Raw genomic sequence first — 14,434 nt, 5'->3', positions numbered from 1 at the left:
CTCTTTGCACAACCCCGTGCCCGCCAACCGTAGAAGGGATCCTAGTGGTCCCATAGGTGTCGTTCCCACCGACAGTCTTCAACCCCCAATGGTAAACAGGCTTCACCTTCCATTGTCGCTCCTCGAGCTTCTATCCATTAGCACCGCGCGTATCACCATAGAGCAGAGAGACAACAAGGAGAGAGATGTCAGCGTTGTCAGCCTACTATTTGGTCACGGCTCGCCAACGGTGGGCCACATAAGAACCTATACACAATAACAATGAACTTTTGTTTTTGAGGATACGACAATAGAGAACTGACATCATATTCGAACGTTAACACAAGTTTATGCACTCAAACTATGTATTTTACAAGTTTTAGCTATACTATTAATGGGGAGTTGGTGGTCGTATGTCCGTTGGTGAAGCCTCCCCTCCTCCACGTCTTGTATTAACTAAATCGAATCAAATCTTTTTGCAGTGTCCTCATTAGTGGGTGTAAAGTGATATCAATTAATCAATCAAATCAAATGATTCTAGCTGTATGTCGGACATGATCAATCAAATCAAATCAAATCTTGCGCATTAACTCAATCAAATCAATTCAAATCACTTGCATTAAAATACGACGGTTTTAAGATACAAGTCAGACATTATTAATGTTGAACCATTAGAAGATACATGCCCCGTTACAACACATTCAGGCTGGGCATAAAACCTGATACCTGAAGCCTGAACCCGAAAAACTTAAACCCGAGCACATTCTTAGGTACCAATTTTGAAAACCCGAATTATATTTAGAAAATTCAGGTTTACACTCACAGAATCCAAACTACCCGAAGTAATAGGAGCCCCGTAATTTTTTCTTCCAAAGGCCCAAATGGCCAGCCTAGCCAAAATTAGGGCATCTCCAAGGCGGACCCGCAAAATGCTCGCATCCGTCTGGACCGCGCTTTCCAGACCGCCGAAGCCATCCAACGCGGGCTTGTCTTGGTCCGCGGTGCAGTCTGAGCGCGTTTTCTTTCGCAAACTGGAGACAAATATGGGGGAGCTTTGCAGGAGTCCGCACACCAGACACGTAGGACTCCGACACCCCTAGCCCCGCCCAACACCTTTCTCAGACTTTGCGCCTCTATCCTCCCCATTTCCTCTTCTTCCTTCTTTCTCTCTTGTCATCGCCGCTGCTCCACCACCCCGGCCGCCACGCCACACCCCTTCTGAAACTCTATGTCTCCGTCATCTTCAACGTACCAACACGGCTCCTGTTGGGAAATGTAGCATGCAATTTCAAAAAAATTCCTACGCTCACGCAAGATCTATCTAGGAGATGCATAGTAACGAGAGGGGGAGAGTGTGTCCACGTACCCTCGTAGACTGAAAGCGGAAGTGTTTGACAATGCGGTTGATGTAGTCGAACTTCTTCTCGTTCCGACTGATCAAGCACCGAACGTACGACACCTCCGAGTTCTCCTAATCTAACAGGTGGGTCTTGTCCATCACGTCATTTTCCTAATGATGTGATCCCGTTCATCAAATGACAACACATGTCTATGGTTAGGAAACTTAACCATCTTTGATTAACGAGCTAGTCTAGTAGAGGCTTACTAGGGACATGTGTTTCATCTATGTATCCACACATGTATCAAGTTTCCAATTAGTACAATTCTAGCATGAATAATAAACATTTATCATGATATAAGGAAATATAAAATAACAACTTTATTATTGCCTCTAGGGCATATTTCCTTCAGCTCGACCCAGCTTCTCCTCCGTCGCCGTTCAACCGCTATCCTTCGACCGCCCCGCCAGGTACCATCTGCTACTACTACACTCACCATGTCCAGTAACTGTTCGAGAATCACCAGAGCTAGAAATACTTTTCCCTTCTTCTTTCTAGCAATGGATTCCGACTTGGAGTACATATATGAGCAGTATGTCGAGTCGTCCGACGGCTCATCGAACGAGAAGGAGTACTCCGATGAGACAGTGATGATGCAGGTAGTCCTTGAAGACATGGAGTGTGCGGAGGAGCATGTTCTCAATTTCAAGGGCTCGATCAAGGGTCATCGAGTACTCAACCGCAACAGGGCACGCAACCATTTGACACTGATGACCGACTACTTTGCCCCTGATGCATTCTTCGCTGACCATTTTCGCCGGCGTTTTCAGATGCGCAAGACTATCTTCGATCGTTTGTCCCATGGCGTCCGGTCCTATAATGACTACTTCATCCTAAAGAAGGACGATGTGGGAGAGATTGGGTTCTCTGTTTACGAGAAGTGCATGGTCGCACTCTAGATGCTTGCATATGGCATGGCTGCTGATTCGTGGGACAAGTACCTATGGATGTCTGAGAGGACATGCGGACATGCCATGGTCAGGTTTGCAACTGCCATGGTCGAGGTGTTTGGATCTCAATACCTGAGAGAACCAACTATGGCAGACACTGAGAGGCTCTTGGCAATCTCAAAAGCAAGAGGGTGGCCAGGTTTGCTTGGATCTCTTGATTGCATGCATTGGAAGTGGAAGAACTGCCTGAAGGCTTTACAAGGGCAATATCAGGGTCATGTTAAGAAGCCCACCATAATTCTTGAAGCAGTTGCATCACAAGATCTTTTGATTTGGCACACTTTCTTTGGCATGCCCGAATCTCACAATGACATCAATGTGCTGCAGCGATCACCATTGTTTGTGAACTGATTGAAGGAAAGCTCCTCCTTGCCACTATACTATCAATTGACATGAGTACAACATGGGCTATTATCTGGCTGACGGTATCTATCCTCCGTGGGCTACCTTTGTCAGCACCATCTCTAACCCACTTGGCCAGAAAAAGGCTCACTTTGCGCAAAGACAAGAAGCAGTTAGAAAGGATGTCGAGAGGGCATTTGGAGTTCTACAGGCCCGTTTTGCAGCTGTTTGTGGAACTGCTAAACAATGGGATCCGGAGACCTTGTGGGAGGTGATGACATGTTGTGTGATCAAGCACAACATGATCATCGAAGATGAGGGTGACGTTGTTGCTGCAGTTCTAGAATATGAGAACATGGGTGATCCTATCCAACTTCAAGACCAGAATTCGGCCACATTTGAAGAGTTTATTCAAATGCATAACAAATCCGGCATCAACCAACTCACGAGCAGCTGAAAGAAGATCTGATTCAGCATTGGTGTATGGTTGAAGGGGAAAATAATGACGGGATGTAATATTGGAACTTTTTAAATTTGAACTACTGCTGGATGGAGCTATTTGATTGTCCATGCCCTATGTATGCGGTCATTTGATCGTGCAGACTTAAAAAAATGATGAAGGTCGGATGTATGTGGCTACGGTTGGATGGCTGATGACCCACAAGTATAGGGGATAAATTGTAGCTTTTTTCGATAAGTAAGAGTGTCGAACCCAACGAGGAGCGGAAGGAAATGACAAGTGGTTTTCAGCAAGGTAATGTGTGCAAGTGCTGAAATTATAAGCAACGGAGTAGTTTGATAGCAAGATAATTTGTAACGAGCAAGTAACGATAGTAGTAACAAAAGTGCAGCAAGGTAACCCAATCCTTTTGAGGCAAAGGACATGCCAAAATAGTCTCTTATAGTAGGCAAAGCGTTCTTGAGGGTACACGGGAATTTCATCTGGTCACTTTCACCATGTTGATTCAATTTGTGTTCGCTACTTTGATAATTTGATATGTGGGTGGACCGGTGCTTAGGTGTTGTTCTTACTTGAACAAACCTCCTACTTATGATTAACCCTCTCGCAAGCATCGGCAACTACGAGAAAAGTATTAATAATAAATTCTAACCATAGCATTAAAATTTTGGATCCAATCGGCCCCTTACGGAATAACGCATAAATTAGGGTTTAAGCTTCTGTCACTCTCGCAACCCATCATCTAATAACTACTCCACAATGCATTCCCTTAGGCCCAAATATGGTGAAGTGTCATGTAGTCGACATTCAGATGACACCACTAAGGGAATCACAACATACATACTATCATAATATCGAACACATATCAAGTTCACATGATTACTTGCAACATGATTTCTCCCGTGACCTCAAGAACAAAAGTAACCACTCACAAATGATAATCATGCTCAAGATCAGAGGGGTATTAAATAGCATATTGGACCGAACATATAATCTTCCACCAAATAAACCATATAGTAATCAACTAGATGTAATCAACACTGCCAGTCACTCATAAGCACCAATCTATAGTTCCAGTAACAAGATTGAACACAAGAGATGAACTAGGGTTTGAGATGAGATGGTACTGTTGAAGATGTTGATGAAGATTGCCCTCCCCAAGATGCGAGAGTTGTTGGTGATGACGATGACGATGATTTCCCCCACCGGGAGGGAAGTTCCCTGGCGGAATCGCTCCGCTGGAGGGCAAAAGTGCTCCTGCCCAAGTTCCGCCTCGAGACGGCAGCGCTCGGTCCCGAAAGTCCTCTCTTTATTTTTTTAAGATAAAAATGACCTATGGAACATATGAACACCGCTGCACTACCCGCCATTCTGGAGGCTTTGCGCGCGCTCAGCTTCCTCATCCGTTGGATTTTTTAACCGTTCCCTGATTTTACTTGCTGGCATTTGGTCAGCCGTTGGTCCTTCTGTACATCAGTAGCAGCTTCACAGGTCAATGCCAGGTGGGGCTCGTTACCTGTGGGGTCAAGAGAATCATGTGAGGTTGCCTTGGTTTTGCGTGAGTGAATTGGGGCGATTGATTTCACCGCGGTGGGAGGATAGGAACGTGCGGTCCCCGTCCTCCCCACCAATCCCCCATTCTCCTCAAGCCCCGCACACCCACGTCGGGCTGCCGCCGTTTCTCCATAGCCCTCTCTTCTCGGTCTGCTCGAGGAGAGGAGGAATAACACCCCCCCGCATCTCATCCGAAGAGGTCGGCCATGAGGAGGTTCACCAGTCTGTTTCGTCGTCCTCGTCCCTAGGCGTCTGTTGCTGGAGAGAAGGACGCCAAGGCCCAGCAGTTTGTGACGGCCCCAACGGACGACGGACCCGGCGGGAGCGGGCTCTAGCTTTCTCTCCCTTCTTCTTCATCTGGACAGAGAATGGTGAGATCCTACGTACTACATCATGTTGATTTTGTCTTCTTGTTCATGGCTAGGATTTGCAGTGTAATTTGGTGGTTATTCTTTTGCTGGGACTCTCCTGCAAAGACTCTGCTCAGATGCATAGTCAGGCAACTCACCGGACAGAGCTAGGATGGAGGCGACTCTGAGGAAGATGAAGGCCAAGAGCGGTGCCGCCGCCGGGGAGAGGAGGGCGGTGTTGTCGAGGATGATACTGCTCCTCTGCGCATGCAGCTTTGTCCTTGGCGTGCTCTTCACCGACCGGTGAGCCCTCTCCTCTCCCCCTAGATTCGTTTTCGCTTGACCCTCTTCCTAGCAGAGTCATTGCTCTCCCCGCTTTCCTTTTCTTGGATTCGTTTGAAAGCTCGTCGATGGAGTGCTCTGCTTGCCGTAGGCCTAGCTGATACGTGTTCTATGGCGATGGTTTGGTCAGGTTCAGATCAATGCCGGATTTAAGGAGCCGGGTGGTGGCGCAACTGCGGTGACAAGAAGAGAAGCTACAGATCGTTTCTGAAGATTCTGTTGCCAAGATGGTATGCAAGGGCGTCTGACTAATCAATCAACCTTATTAGCCTGCTGCTCTCCTACTTATTTTCTGCTGCATTTAAAAAAACTATTACATGTTTGTAAACTTTGACATCATTAATTTTATCAATGTAGAAACGACTGTAAACACCCATTGATACTTCGATCGACAGCATCCGTTTTTTGGCTCCTGGTTTATATCAGAAAAAGAACAAAAGAGGTTTTTGAAGATAATATATATTTTTTTTTTACAAGAGCGAGTTACGGAGTGAAAATGGATATTTTAATAAGAAGATAATCCTGATGTTCTTCATTTTCCTCTTTGGTTTGTAATTTTGTGAACATCCTTTGATGGGGAAGTGGCAAAGACTCATGAGGCCATACAATACGTCAACTTGAATATTGAAAAATAATCTGAATTTGTTTGCATTTTTTGCATTATATATCTATTGGGGGACTAATTGGAATATATCATAATTGTGTCTACATATTTAGACAAGTCGATAGCCACGCTGCAGATGGAGCTGGCAGCGCGGCGCAGCAAGCATGAGCTGCTTGAGAGTGCGGATGGCAAGGCAGGAAAGGAAAAAGGCTCTTGTGGTGATCGGGATCAATACCGCCTTCAGCAGCAAGAAGCGCCATGATTCTGTCAGGGAGAGATGGATGCGTCAAGGTTCATTACTTTGCAATGTTGTCTCCCTTGTTTTGGCTATTTTGGCCTAGCTGTTGCTTTCTGCATTTCTTGTTCTTAGTTAGACCGATGCAGAGGAATGTGTATTTAATCAACTAGGGTTATGACGTGCAGATAGCAAGGAAATAACAGAGAAATGTGCAAGTACGAAATCAAGGGATCAAATAGGATCATCTATCGTCCCGGCAAATAGAATCAACTAAATGTGATTTTTTATCATCATAACAACTAGAATAATCACATAGGTTTATTTAACATCATAGCTGCCTTGGGTCATGCAGTTTGTTTGTTGCCTGCATAGTTTCTGCTAAGAGTTGAGCTATTTGGATTGGGGTGGATAATTTAGTTGTCTGACATTTATTTTTATTTCACCACATATATCTCGTCGTTGTTTATCAGATGAGATACTCAAGAAATTGGAAGAGGAAAAGGGAGTCGTCATTAGATTTATGATTGGGCATAGGTAAGGTTACTGCCGCTAAGGTTCAATATTTAATAACTTGTTTGTTGAAAAGAAAATCATAAGATGAGGTCCCGTAAAAGACAAATCATAACATAGAATACATATATTGTAAATATCTCCATGGAAATCTTACATATTTTAGACAAGAAAAGGATCCGGTAAAGCCTCAATGTTATAAACAGGTGCAGATGGGGTTTCCCTAATTCCCTATCTTTAAACAAGACACCACTTGTCTAATTGCTACAGAGTTAGAAAGTAATTGGACAGTAAGTAGATAAGGACATAAATCTGCTATGAGTCAAGTGTGCATGAACTGAAAAGGGAAGATTGAACAAGTTCTGAGCTGTTATGTGGAACCATAAGTATGCAAGTTTTACAAAATAGTTTGGATGAAAAAGCAAAACAATACAAGGAGCCTGCGTAGATGCACATATTTTTGATGAATAACACTCATTTTAGTGTTAAATATGTAAGCTTGTATGTCAGTAAGTGTGTAAATTTAGTCTAACACTCGCTTTTCTTTTTCCTCAGATCAAAAGCCATGGATTTGTTGGGTGATAGCTTGATTCTAAGGCATTTATAGATTTACCACAGTTCCAAAAACTTACTGGCATTTTGTATTATATTTATTCAAGTCGCTGATTGAGTCTTGACCATCACTTGATCAACTATATTGATTTTCTAATACAAAGCCACTTCGCTAATTATCTTATGACTGATGCAGGGTTTAGAATGTGAGTATGATGTGCGTGGAGAGATTGCCATCCATGCTCAGGAATTTCAAGTGACCAACAAGTGTTATTTCAGTAATTTGAAATCTCATGTATTCAGAGTTTAGTCAACTCTTAGTCGTGTTCTTTAATAATCACTAGGTCTAATAAAATTTTAGTACGATGCACTATTTTTCTGAATTTTGACAAGCAAGTGCATCTTTGGTTGAGCCGATCGGATCGGATTCGATGCGTACATTGGTATTGATGGATTGCTGACCACTTCATCTGGTGTTTCCTCTGTCGGTTGAGGTGCATGTTGTTTTGAGAGATTGAAGCAAGCAGAAAGCTGATGGAGGGTCTTAGGGATGACGAAAGCGTCAGTGACGACATCAGGCGAGAGAGGTATCGAGACTGCAAATCGCTTTCCTGTTTCTGCATTTCATATTGTATATGTAACTTTGTCAGTATTCAGATCGTATAGCCTATGGGGAGCAGTTGAAAACATAATTTGTTGATGCTTAAAATTTGGAGTGATATGTTTGATACATCTGCACTGTTGACACGGTCTTCTTTAATGAATAACAAGGTAGACAAGTAGAATTGTAACTTTAGAGCCCTACAAATTGTCTTTGCAAATTTTGATCCTGGTTTATAGAACTAAATTTGTGGTGTGCCTGTATTTTATCTTAGTTGTAGGTTTCTCGGAAGCTTTATTGTGGACTGTGTTACTTGCCAAACAAGTTCTAAGCACAAGTCAGATCCTTTCATGGCTTCCCTTATAAGATGATATACAAGGAAGTTTATTGCTTAGTGTAATTAGACAAGTGCTTGGATTATTCTGTAGTGTAAATAATGTGATTTTCCATCTTCTTTATGTTCTTAGATGAGCTCACCTTAGGCCTTAGCCATACAAAGTAATGTGTGAAGATATATGTTCCTTAATTTGATCTCACCTTCCCTGCTTAAACATATGTCATTGCTCGATTTGATTATTGTATTAGTGTCTCTTAAGTTTGCTGGAACGCTTGATGTTTCCTTTGAATTTAGAAGAAGAGGTTCCAGCCATAAGATTCTTAAGTTCGCTGGCTCTGCGGCCGCATCATGGCAAGACGGCCACAAGGCAGTTGTTGCTTCCAGGCGCACAAAGGCCACTGATCGGATCAGCGTGAAGAAACACGTTCAGATCGCCGCTGCAAGCCTCGCCTCATCAACAGATCAACCTCTGCACCTACATCCACTTCGACAGGCCGTCAGTCAAAGCAGGTCCATTTTACCCTCCTTCATGCAGATGAGTCTGATCAAGTTTATTTCAAATTCCAATCTAGAGTAGTTACACTTTTTTGCCTCTGCGTGCCTGCTTCTTCTAGCAGAGTTGCATTTCTCCGATTTTCACAGCTTCAAATAACTACCTACAAATTGTGTACGTGATTCATCATCGTTCAATTGCCCTGTACCCTATGTGAATTATATTCTGAAGTACAAGTTGACAACAACCTGCTAGTTGTACATACTTTTCTAGCTGGTACACAGTAAAAAGAAAGGGCATGATTAAACCAAATAACAACATGGAATTTCCTTGCAGAAAATGCATGATGTTATCTGCATCAATGATGATAGCGGATCTTCTGAATCACTTCCTCAGCTTAACAACTTAAGCTCACTCCAGCAACACAGGAAATACAAACCAGCTGTTATCAACATCGGTGATGGTAATGATAAGTGCAACCTGCTAATTTTCCCTTTTTAACCTCCTACTTATATTCACCTTTTAGGCATCTTACTGTCCATAACTACATAGGCCCTTCACATCATCGCAAGAAAGCCAACAAAGACAAGCAAAAGAAGCACACATCCGTTGGTACAGAACCATCTACCTGTGCCACTGTAATACCATTAGGCCTTATTTAATTTGTCTTCCTATAGATGCTAATATTTCATAAACCTCCTAGTAATTATAAACATCAGCACCTGCAGTTTAGCCCATAATCCCTACGTGCAAACAATGTTTTCATTTGATCTTCTAATACCAGTACATACTTATGCTTACACCAGCCATTTTAAAAATCATTCATAGGGGAACCCGCTTGGAAGCTTTGATGATCATTGCACATGGGGTAACAAAGTGAAGCTTTACAAAGATCAAGTCAGAAAATTGAAGCGTCTCATCGCTGCGGAAAAATTACACATCAATTGTCACATTTTCCACATGAGCCTTCAAGTACCTATGGAAGTATACCATGCAAGCATTATGCCACAATGACACTCTACTTATTCGTACGTTCACACCTTCTGAAAACCAGTCAGACTAACAAGATGACTAAATAAGCTTTACAACTGTCTATGTATGTGTTTCTGTAAAACGATCTACCTCACTCTACTATCTATGATAAATTCACATTGCATTATGTTTGTAGCTACATCCCCTACATATTCACTACTAACATTGCTACTAACTGGCTTCTTGCGCCATTGGTGCAACCGGGTCATCAGTATACCAGAAGATGGGCACCGGAGGTGGGCCTGGGTGAGCACAACTCATCAGGGCGCGCCTGCGCTCCCTGATGCGCCCAGGTGGGTTGTTCCTACTTGGTGGGCCTCCTCTGGTATTTATTGGCTTCATTATTCCTTAAATATTTCATAAAAAATCTCCGTGAAGTTTCAGCTTGTTTGGAGTTGTGCAGAATCGGTAGCCGAATCGGTAGCCTGACGTAGCTTTTCCAGGCCCAGATTTCTAGCTGCCGGAATTCTTTCTCTTTATATGTACCTTGCAAATTATAAGAGAAAAGGCATTAGAATTACTCCAAAAAGCATTATTATGGATAAAAACATCATAAATAATAGTAGGAAAACATGATGCAAAATGGACGTATCAACTCCCCCAAGCTTAGACCTCGCTTGTTCTCAAGCGAAAACCGAAATCGAGAAACATGTCCACATGCTTAGGGAGAGAGGTGTCGATAAAAACAAAATATGAACATAGAAGCATCATGTAGATTATTATAACATCAACAAATATAAACATAAGAATTTTATCATAGACTTCCCATGAATAAGTGACAATTCATCACACAATTTAAGTATAAAGCATAAACTCTATTAAAAACTAACAAACTATGTTTTCAGTCAACTTTGCAACTACAATTCATCATCTTTTCAGGAAGGGTCACGTATCGGAGCCTTTAGGAAAGTCCACATACTCAACCATCATATAGTCTTCTATGATTGCTAACACTCACCGCATACACATGAGCAAAACATTTCAACCGGACACATAGAAAGATAGGGGCTTATAGTTTCGCCTCCCAATGTATTCACCTCAAGGGTGATGTCAACAATAATAACTCATGTCACCCATATTCAACTGGACATATGTGCCTAGATCTTTCCTCACCACATGACGCTTGCCAAAGGAGAAAATAAAAAGGAATAGAGGGAAAAACTTTGACTCTTGCATAGAAGTAAATACTTAAGGGTAAAAGATAGGCCCTTCACATAGGGAAGCAGAGGTTGCCATACGCTTATTTGTTTGTATGCTCAACTGCTTAGTGCAAAAGAACGTCATGTTGTATTGCCCCTTGTGATGGCAACCTTTATTATGCAGTCTATCGCTTTTATTCTTCACCATCACAAGTTCGTACAACGCTCAATTTTCTCTTACACTAAATGATCTCACACTTTTAGAAGCAATTTTTATTGCCTTATTGCACCGATGACAACTTACTTGAGGGATCTTTCTCAATCCCTAGGTAGGTATGGAGGACTCTTGAAAATAAGATTTGGATTTAAGGGTTTTTGGATGCACAAATAGTATCTCTACTTAGTGCGGAATTTTTGGCTAGCAAAGATAGGGGCAAGCACCACATGTTAAAGGATCTATGACAATATAGCTTCTATGTGAATATGAACAAACATAAATCATTACGTTGTCTTCCTTGTCCAACGTCAACAATTTTGGCATATAATATTTTGATGGGGGCTCACAATCACAAAAGATTTTTAGGATAGTGTATTTATATGTGAATCTTCTCTTCCCTTATTAATTCTTTCATGAGTTGCATCATTGACCAATGTTATGTTTGTCAATCTCTAATAAAATTTTCTACTTATACATTTCCTTATGTGGTGTCATCACCTACCATAAGATTAGCATATGATTTTTTATTTATTTCCTTTCTTTTTATTGCAACATGAAAGTAAAGAAAGCAAAACTCAAACTAAACTTTATTATATATCTTGCACACGATTACAAGGATAGATCACTAAGCAAACTCTCGAAAAGAAATGATCGAACTAAACTTTTATTCATCTAACACTACAAAAAAATACACTTCCGTGATGATACGTGTTTGTCACAGTAGGTCACGTTTTTTGTCATGCATGTACATCCATGACAAATTTATGACAGAATCAAGATAGTCATACCTGTGCTGTCGTAGAAGTGTTTCATGACATTACCAAAATTATCATCACGGAAGTGTCCACTTCCATGACGATAAATCGCACGTCATAGAAGTGCTTTCGTCAAGGGTGACCGACACGTGGCATCCACCGTAACGGAACGCCGTTAAGCTATCGGGTCGGGTTTTGGATCCGATAACCCGTTAACAGCCCCGACCAATGGGGATTTTTCACGTGTAAAATCATCATTGGCTGGAGGAAACACATGTCGGCTCATCGTTGGGACAGATGTCATCCACTCATTGGACAGAAGGCGCCTATGATACGCCGACACGTGCCACGGCCCAACAGAGGCCCATTCCTGTGAAAAGGCCGGCCCGTTTGACTTGGTCAAAAGGTGGCGGGCCGGCCCATGGAAAGCCTGTTAACGGCCTGTTCGCATATAGCCCATTTACAGCCTGCTAACCCAAGGCCCGTTACGCCCTATCCGAATTAGGCCCAGTAGCATCATCTGAGCCATCCAATATGATTCCAGCCCGCTTTCACTTCTGGCCCATGTATGGCCCATGACGTCTTTCGGCCCATATGAGGCTCTATGTAACTCTTGGCCTATTAACGGCCCGTGGTGAAACTGGCCCGTAATGAACAGTGTATCACTTTACACCCATTAACGGCCCATGGTGAAACTGGCCCGTAATGAACAGTGTATCACTTTATACCCATTAACGGCCCGTTATTCCGTTGGGCCGTTTCCAGCCCATGTTATCTTTCGGCCTTCTCAGAACCCATTTATTCTTGGGCTCATTTCCAGCATTCGTTTACTTACGGCCCGTTACTGTAATGTTCTGCTTGTGGGCCAAATTCAGCCCGTGGTTACAGTCGGCCCGTTTGTGGTCCGTTAATACATTGGGCCGTTTTCATAGCGCCATCAAATACGGCCTATTAACGATGGCCCGTTATGGTCGGCCCATGAACGGACGATTCCAACTCTAGCCCGTTTACGACCATAATGCGGTCTGTTTGGCCCATGTTTGGCCAATCAATCATACGGCCCGTATAAGGCCCATTGATGATACGGCTCGTAGAAGGCCCATTGTTTCTACGGCCCGTAGAAGGCCCATTGTTTCTATGGCCCATAGAAGGCCCACTATTTCTACGGCCAGTAGGAGGCCCAGTGTCACTACAGTAAATATTAGCCCATGGTTATTGTGGCCTAGTTTTAAAAAATAGGTTATTGCAGCCACTAGCTAACCGCGGAAAAAGAACTGCAATGACTACAAGCAAACAAATAAACAAGACAACAAGGAAATAAATAAGCAAACAACTAACGCTAGGCTATCACGGCTATTACACATATTACATCCACTAGGCATCAAAGTTCGCCACTAGTGCAAATATAGGGAACAAAAAGCAGCATATCATATACACTGGTTGTCAAAGTTGGCGACCAGCGCAAATAAACGTCGCAGCAAAACAAATCCAGAACTGAAACCACTTCAGAAGATCTCAAGAAACAATATCCTGGATACCCATAATGTTGGCAAGATGCTTAGCAAGCTTATTAACTTTCTCTTGTTTGGCGCTTAAATCCTCCAGCGCTTGCTGTTGCACCAGAAAATATGCATCTGAATTCTGCAGGGACTTCCTCAGTCCTTCATCTTCTTGTTGCAGCACATCTGATCGATGTCTTTCAACTTGAAGTTGAGACTCAAGAAGACGAATTGATTCAGGCAGCGAGTTCGAAGAGCTTGTGCCAGCAGTAGTGGCCAGTAACTCGAACACTACACCAAGACAGGACTTTTGGGTTCCCTCACTGTCGTCAAGATAGTTTTTATCAGCTTTCTTGGAGATCAACAGGTATGTCTCACTATCTTGAACCTTATCTGCATTACTTCCTTTACCATTGGATAACGCGGTACTGTTCTCCAATATTTTGTCCACATTCTAAAAGAGAAACAAGCAGACACATCACATGTTTACCATGTTGTATATGAAACTCATTTTGGTAAATGAGTTCAGTAGTAAAGTGGACAAGATAACAGCATGAAACAAACATATATCTATATACCATTGTCACTTTATGGTCTATATCATTCTAGTTTTTGTTGCCAAATCAAGATAGAGACACAGTTCAAATAATATTTGTTCAAGACAAAGCAGAATAGACAGAATATAAGTGTGGGTAACTATAGAGCAATAACAACACTTGTAACGTGCATGACATGAGAACATAACTGTTTATTCAATTGAAACTGAAATCAACATAGAGCAGGTTACAACAGCAAACCAGTTAAAGAAACAGGTTTAAAACATACCTATTGCGCCATTGGAGTTTCAATTCCATCCTTCAAATTTGAAAATAGTTGGTATGAGTAAATACAGTAATGCAAGAGCAAAGGAGTATGAACCATAGCTACAGAACCTGACCTGAGAACAAATCTTCTTCTCCTTTAAGCGTTGAGTTGGGATTCGGAGTGGTGGTCCTCGTGCTTTGGGCACTGCAGTTCCCTTACTAACTGCTCGTGTTTGGGTGCTCTGTGGTGGAGACGGTGCTGTGTCAACTGGAACTG

At 42.5% G+C, this 14,434-nt stretch overlaps 1 long non-coding RNA gene across 8 annotated transcripts; it reads left to right on the top strand.

Moving 5' to 3' along the window:
- The first annotated feature begins 4,745 nt into the window (after positions 1-4,745).
- On the top strand, positions 4,746-9,871 carry LOC123164368 (uncharacterized). 8 transcript variants are annotated; one of them, XR_006482342.1, is made up of 10 exons: positions 4,746-5,056; positions 5,162-5,338; positions 5,508-5,607; positions 6,095-6,272; positions 6,690-6,753; positions 7,285-7,868; positions 8,514-8,729; positions 9,049-9,175; positions 9,265-9,324; positions 9,541-9,871. It is a non-coding gene; the product is annotated as an uncharacterized lncRNA (long non-coding RNA). The 8 variants fall into 8 exon arrangements; XR_006482349.1 differs by having other exon boundaries at positions 6,118-7,868; XR_006482345.1 differs by having other exon boundaries at positions 6,095-7,868; positions 8,517-8,729.
- The last annotated feature ends 4,563 nt before the right edge of the window (positions 9,872-14,434 follow it).

This window comes from Triticum aestivum, chromosome 7D, assembly GCF_018294505.1.
Source record: "Triticum aestivum cultivar Chinese Spring chromosome 7D, IWGSC CS RefSeq v2.1, whole genome shotgun sequence".
NCBI classification, from domain to species: Eukaryota; Viridiplantae; Streptophyta; class Magnoliopsida; order Poales; family Poaceae; genus Triticum; species Triticum aestivum.
This window is presented reverse-complemented; position numbering and strand designations above follow the sequence as displayed.